We start from the raw sequence: 7,961 nt of genomic DNA, 5'->3' as shown, positions 1-7,961 counted from the left end.
AGTTTAAACAATTTCTCAAGCTTATGAAGTGCTCTCTGATGCAAAGAAAAGGGAATTATATGACAAAGGAGGAGAACAGGCAATTAAAGACGGTGGAGCAGACATTAGTTTTGGCTCCCCCATGGACATCTTTGATATGTTTTTCGGAGCAGGAGGAAGGAGGCAGAGAGAGAGGAGAGGTAAAAACCTTGTGCGTCAACTTACAGTAACCTTAGAAGATTTTATATAATGGTGCAACAGAAAACTAGCTCTGCAAAAGAATGTGATTTGTGACAAATATGAAGGCCGAAGTGGTAAGAAAGGAGCAGTAGAATGCTGTCCCAATTACCAAGGTACTGGAATGCAAATAATAATTCATCAAACGGGACCTGGAATGGTTTAGCAAATTCAGTCTGTATGCATGGGGTGCCAGGGCCATGGGGAGCAGATCAGTCCTAAGGATAGATGTAAAAGCTGCAATGGAAGGAAGATAGTTTGAGAAAAGAAAATTATAAAAGTTCATATTGAAAAACGCATGAAAGATGGCCAGAAGATAACATTCCATGGTGAAAGAGACCAAGAACCCGGACTGGAGCCAGGAGATATTATCATTGCTTTAGATCAGAAGGACCATGCTGTTTTTACTCCACGAGGAGAAGACCTTTTCATGTGTATGGACATACAGCTGGTTGAGGCACTGTGTGGCTTCCAGAAGCCAATATCTACTCTTGACACCCGAACCATAGTCATCACTTCTCATCCAGGTCAGATTGTCCAGCAGGGAGATATCAAGTGTTTGCTAAAGGAAGGCATGCCAATTTATCATAGGCCATATGAAAAGGGTCACCTAATCATTGAATTTAAGGTAAACTTTCCTGAGAATGGCTTTCTCTCTCCTGATAAACTCTGCTGGAAAAATTTCTGCCTGAGAAGAAGGAAGTAGAAGAGACTGATGAAATGGACCAGGAAGAATTAGTGGACTCTGATCCAAATCAGGAAAGATAGCGCCATTACAATGCAGAAGCCTATGAGGATGATAAACATCATCCTTGGGGTGGTGTTCAGTATCAGACCTCTTAGTAGGGCCCGTGAATAGCACTCACTGCTGGTGTTTTATTTACAGTATTTCATGTGTGTTCGTTACTTATTAAAAATAAAGTAGTTTAAATAAATAAGTACATATATTTTTTAAAAGCAAAGAGAAGATTACTATACTGACAATTATTTAGAAGTTTGCCACTAACCAGTACTCCTTTATTCTCCACACATTCTCACATGTAACCAGTCATAAAAAAGGAAGCATCTGGATATATTTTTATACCATTATCACTACTGCCAACATATGCTATTTAGTAATGTGAACAGCATTACCACTGTTACATTTTTATTATTTTGAAACAGGTCAAAAGTTGTATAATTGTTTGTATTTATGGAGTGCCTATTTTATGCTAAACGGTTATGCTCAGAAGCATGTGTAAAATTTGATACTCACAATAAATCTATATGGAAGGTAATATGACCTATGATTTTGGATGAGAAAATTGAGGTGCATAACACTAGTGAGGATCTAGGATTTGAATCAATGTCTCTCTGTCCACTAAGCTTTATTACCACTGTTGTGCACATTTCATTTAGAATGTATTAATTTGATTATGTCCCACAATTCCTATTGCAAATATATATATCAGCCCATCAATGATTCAGTGTCATGCAACCTTCAGTTTTCTGTGGTATGGTGTGGAAGGCAGCAGATAAGCAAGTAAAGTTGTTATAGGCATTTTACCTTCATACTACCAGAGCAGGATTTATTCTGCACTACCAGGGTACAAAATTACCCAGAGTTGAATAATATAATTCTGAATACACAAAGTCATGCTTAGTCACTCAGTCGAGTCCGTCTCTTTGTGACCCCATGAACAGTAGCCCACCAGGCTCTTGTGTCCATGGGATTCTCTAGGCAAGAATCCTGGAGTGGGTTGCCATTTCCTTCTCCACATAAACAGAAAGTTTACCTGTAGCCTGAACCCTATCCCTCAGTTCAAGATTGGCACATCTAACTACCTCATCAATATCCCCAAGTGGGTGTGAAATACACATCTCAGACACAACATATTCAAAACTCATCTCCTCTGCCCATGCCCACCTAAGCCTGTTGCACTCAGAGTCCTCCTCATCTCTGTCAAGGGCAGCTCTATTCTTCCAGTGGCTCAGCGATAGCTTTCTTTTCTTTTCATCTCCCTTTCTCTACTTTCCTTTCCTTTTCTCTCCTGTCTCTTCCCTGTCCTATATCCAATCCATCAGCAAACGCTATTTTCTCTATTATCAAAATATACACAGAATCTAACCTTTTCTCACAAATTCATCATTAGTTTCTCCTCTGGTTCCAGTCACCATCAACTCTTGCCTACGTTACTTTAAAAAACTTTTAGGAAGTCTTCTTGCTTTAATCCACACCCTGTCCTATCTATTCTCTGTTCAGCATCCAGAGTTATCCACCTTAAATATGTCAGATAGTACACTACTCCCATGTCTGAAAACCCCCTAATGGCACAGGACAAAGCCCCAAAGCTTACAATTATCTACAGAACTTGAATTCACTATCTCTTCAACTTTATCTCTGCAATCTACCCTTTCCCTATCATCTAGCCATCCTGCTGTCTTTGCCAGTCTTAAAATCTCTCCAACCTTAGGACACTTGATCTTTCTTCTGCAGGGAGTGCCTCCCAGTACCCAAGTATCTACATGGTTTTCTCCATCACCTTATTCAAATCTCTGTTCAAACATTCCTCTCTCCACAAATTTTTCTAAGACCACCTATTTCAAATTCTAGCCCTGTTCCTGGCGCTCTCTGTCTCTTCTCTGGTTTATTTCACACCACAGCTCCTATTACATTTTAATATACTTTATAATTTTTTGTTATTATGTTTATTGACTATCTTCATCAAAATGTAATTTCCATGAGGGTAGGGATCTTTTTTCCTATTGTTTTAACTTCTGTTGTATTATTAGTTAACTGACAGATAAACATTTGTTGATAGACTGGATAAATAAATGACATCTTCCAAACCATATTCGATGAAACACTATTCCTGTGAGATGCTCTGCTAAAAAGCAGGGTAGGACAGATTTGCGATGAAATAAATTTGGAAAATTCTGCCCACTATAATCCCCTTTATATGTCTGCTCCCTCTATAAATATAAATAAATATACATATAACAAACATTTATAAATATTAATATTATATTGTTCTGTAACAATATAAGCAAACATATACAACATATATAAACAAATATATATTGTCTGTTTAAATATGTATCTTTGCATATTTTTATGCAAGTGTTAAAACAGTGTTAATGGTTGAAAAGACAGATAACTGCCTGAAGGAATAACTGAAATTAATTATGAAAGGTAGGAAAGAAAACTAAAGATTGTGAATGTGCTGATAGATTGCAAATAAAGTACTGAACTAATTGAATAGGACATAAAAAATGAGGAATTACTAAAGACATTAGAGATGGAAAAGGGAATATTTAACAAAATTGAGTAATCAAAAGACGTGATGGTCAAAACAGTTTGAAACTATACAGAAAACATTTTAAGAAAAAAAGTAGAAGGAAAACACAGATAACAGACACCTAGAATTACAAAGTTCTAGGATGTACTCTAAATTTTTCTTTACTTTTCATGAAAATTGTTATTTAGTTACTTTTAATAAATTTGCTATTTAGAATGTAAAATTAGAGAAAATAGATTGCATACTCTGCTTGTCAGTTCAAGAAAATTTGCTATTTTCAAAATTAGACATACATAGGCATAGAATTTACAGGTAGATTAGCACATTACCCAGGGAAATTTAGGGATTTATGTTCTTTCCAAATTATGCTATCGCTTTAAGATACTAGACATATGAAGTGATAACCGTCTTGCTTTACAACTTATCCCAAACCTAACCTGTCTTAGATGCATTTCCATTAACATTAGTAATTTTCATTTGCCTTGAATGAAAAGTGTTAGTCACTCAGTTGTATCTGACTCCTTTGTGACCCCATGGACTGTAGCCCACGAGGTTCCTCTATCCATGGAATTCTCCAGGCAAGAATATAGGAATGGGTAGCCATTCCCTTCTCCAGGGGATCTTCCTGACCCAGGGATAGATTCCAGGTCTCCTGCATTGCAAGCAGATTCTTTACCGTCTGAGCCACCAGGAAAGCTCCCTGAGTAAAAAGGCCTTGTGGCGGCTCAGACAGTAAAGAATCCACCCGCAATGCGGGAGACCGGGGTTGCGGGAGACCGGGGTTCAATCCCTCAGTCAGGAAGATCCCTTGGAGGATGGCATGGCAACCCACTCTGGTATTCTTGCCTGGAAAATGCCCTTGGAGAGGAGCCTGCTGGGCTACAGTTCATGGGGTCATAAAGGAGTCAGATGTATCTGAGTGACTAAGCACAAATAGATTAGAAACCAAAAAGCAAGAAACTTTTCACTCTCCATTCCCCATTTAGTTCAAAGGGAGACATGAAAGCTTCCTTGCTCTTGACAGAAATCTTGACCTGATGCTAAACATAGCCATAGTATGCATTTATTCTAATTCTATATCGATATAGGTAGTAAGTGTTTATCTAGGCTATAAAATGAACTCTATCTACCACCTGGGGGTTTAACAATGGATTTAGAAAAGTTGTTCACTTAAAGACCAAATAGTACTTTAATAGTAAAAAAGAGCTTCAGTTCAGTTCAGTTCAGTTCATTTCAGTCGCTCAGTCGTGTCCGAATCTTTGCAACCCCATGAAACACATCACGCCAGGCCTCCCGGTCCATCACCAACTCCCGGAGTTCACTCAAACTCACGTCCGTCGAGTCGGTGATGCCATCCAGCCATCTCATCCTCTGTCGTTCCCTTCTCCTCCGGCCCCCAATCCCTCCCAGCATCAGTGTCTTTTCCAATGAGTCAACTCTTTGCATGAGCTGGCCAAAGTACTGGAGTTTCAGCTTTAGCATCTTTCCTTCCAAAGAAATCCCAGGACTGATCCCCTTTAGAATGGACTGGTTGGATCTTCTTGGAGTCCAAGGGACTCTCAAGAGTCTTCTCCAACACCACAGTTCAAAAGCATCAATTCTTTGGTGCTCAGCTTTCTTCACAGTCCAACTCTCACACCAATACATGACCACTGGAAAAACCATAGCCTTGACTAGACAGACTTTGTTGGCAAAGTAATGTCTCTGCTTTTGATTATGCTATCTAGGTTGGTCATAACTTTTCTTCCAAGGAGTAAGTGTCTTTTAATTTCATGGCTGCAGTCACCATCTGCAGTGATTTTGGAGCCCAAAAATATAAAGTCTGACACTATTTCCAGTGTTTCTCCATCTATTTTCCATGAAGTGATGGGACCAGATGCCATGATCTTCATTACCTTAAGGAAATCATAGGATCAGTTCAGTTCAGTTCAGTCACTCAGTCATGTCCAACTCTTTGTGACCCCATGAACCGCAGCACATCAGGCTTCCCTGTCCACCACCAACTCCTGGAGTTTACCCAAACTTATGTCCATTGAGTTGGTAATGTCATCCAACCATCTCATCCTCTGTTATCCCCTTCTTCTCCCACTTTCAATCTTTCCCAGCAACAGGGTCTTTCCAGATGAGTTAGCTCTTCACATCAGGTGGCCAAAGTATTGGAGTCTCAGGTTCAACATCAGTCCTTCCAATGAACACCCAAGACTGATCTCCTTTAGGATGGACTGGTTGGATCTCCTTGCAGTCCAAGGGACTCTCAAGAGTCTCTCCAACACCACAGTTCAAAAGCATCAATTCTTCAGTGTTCAGCTGTCTTTATAGTCCAACTCTCACATCCATACCTGACTACTGGAAAAAGCATAGCCTTGACTAGACGGACCTTTGTTGACAAAGTAATGTCTCTGCTTTTGAATATGCTCTCTAGGTTAGTCATAACTTTCCTTCCAAGGAGTAAGTGTCTTTTAATTTCATGGCAGCAATCACCATCCGCAGTGATTTTAGAGACCTAAAAAATAAAGTCAGCCACTGTTTCCACTGTTTCTCCATTTACCATGAAGTGATGGGACCGGATACCATGATCTTAGTTTTCTGAATGTTAAGCTTTAACTCCAAATCAAAGCCCTTACGATTATACACTGAAAGTGAGAAATAGATTTAAGGGACTAGATATGATAGACAGAGTGCCTGATGAACTATGGACAGAGGTTCATGACATTGTACAGGAGACAGGAATCAAGACCATCCCCAAGAAAAAGAAATGCAAAAAAGAAAAATGGCTGTCTGAGGAGGTCTTACAAATAGCTGAGAAAAGAAGCAAAAAGGAAAGGAGAAAAGGAAAGATATATGCATTTGAATGCAGAGTTCCAAAGAATAGCAAGGAGAGATAAGAAAGCCTTTCTCATGTAGAATATCATGTAAGAAACGAGTTGCCAGTCCAGGTTCGATGCGCGATACTGGATGCTTGGGGCTGGAGCACTGGGACGACCCAGAGGGATGGTGTGGGGAGGGAGGAGGGAGGAGGGTTCAGGATGGGGAACACATGTATGCCTGTGGCAGATTCATTTTGATATTTGGCAAAACTAATACAATTATGTAAAGTTTAAAAATAAAATAAAATTAAAAAAAAAAAAAAAGCCTTTCTCAGCAATCAATGCAAAGAAATAGAGGAAACAATAGAACAGGAAAGACTAAAGATCTCTTCAAGAAAATTAAGAGATACCAAGAGAACATTTCATGCAAAGATGGGCTCAATAAAGGACAGACATCGTATGGACCTAACAGCAGCAGAAGATATTAAGAAGAAGTGGCAAGAATACACAGAGGAACTGTACAAAAAAGATCTTCACGACCCAGATAATCACGATGGTGTGATCACTCACTTAGAGCCAGACATCCTGGAATGTGAAGTCAAGTGGGCCTTAGAGAGCATCGCTATGAACAAAGCTAGTGCAGGTGTTGGAATTCCAATTGAACTATTTCAAATCCTAAAAGATGATGCTGTAAAAGTGCTGCAGTCAATATGCCAGCTCATTTGGAAAAAGCAGTGGCCACAGGACTGGAAAAGGTCAGTTTTCATTCCAATCCCAAAGAAAGGCAATGCCAAAGAATGCTCAAACTACCCCACAATTGCACTCATCTCACACGCTAGTAAAGTAATGCTCAAAATTCTACAAGCCAGGTTTCAACAATACGTGAACTGTGAACTTCCAGATGTTCAAGCTGGTTTTTAAAAAGGCAAAGGAACCAGAGATCAAATTGCCAACATCTGCAGGATCATCAGAAAAGCAAGAGAGTCCCAGAAAAACATCTATTTCTGCTTTATTGACTATGGCAAAGCCTTTGACTGTGTGGATCACAATAAACTGGAAAATTCTAAAAGAGATGGGAATACCAGACCACCTGATCTGCCTCTTGAGAAACCTGTATGCAGGTCAGGAAGCAACAGTTAGAACTGCACATGGAACAACAGACTGGTTCCAAACATGAAAAGGAGTACGTCAAGGCTGTATATTGTCACCCTGCTTATTTAACCTATATGCAGAGTACATCATGAGAAATGCTAAGCTGGAGGAAGCACAAGCTGGAAACAAGACTGATGGGAGAGATATCAATAACCTCAGATATGCGGATGACACCACCCTTATGGCAGAACGTAAAGAAGAACTAAAGAGCCCCTTGATGAAAGTGAAAGAGGAGAGTGAAAAAGCTGGCTTAAAGCTCAACATTCAGAAAACGAAGATCATGGCTTGGGTATGATTTACTACTATATGGTTTACTACATATATTAAACTATATATACTATGGTTTGTGTGCATGCTAAGCAGCTTCAGTTGTGTCGAATTCTTTGCATCCCTATGTACAATAGCCCTCCAGGCTCCTCTGTCCATGGGGATTCTCCAGTCAAGAATACTGGAGTCGGTTGCAATGCCCTTCTCCAGGGAATCTTCCCAAACCAGGAATTGAACCAGC

General features: G+C 39.6%; 1 pseudogene; it reads left to right on the top strand.

Moving 5' to 3' along the window:
• Positions 1-340: 340 nt before the first annotated feature.
• Positions 341-1,059, top strand: LOC102273954 (dnaJ homolog subfamily A member 1 pseudogene; annotated as a pseudogene).
• The last annotated feature ends 6,902 nt before the right edge of the window (positions 1,060-7,961 follow it).

This window comes from Bos mutus, chromosome 8 (assembly GCF_027580195.1).
Source record: "Bos mutus isolate GX-2022 chromosome 8, NWIPB_WYAK_1.1, whole genome shotgun sequence".
NCBI classification, from domain to species: Eukaryota; Metazoa; Chordata; class Mammalia; order Artiodactyla; family Bovidae; genus Bos; species Bos mutus.
The sequence above is the reverse complement of the archived record's forward strand: the minus strand, read 5'-3'. Positions and strand labels throughout refer to the sequence as shown.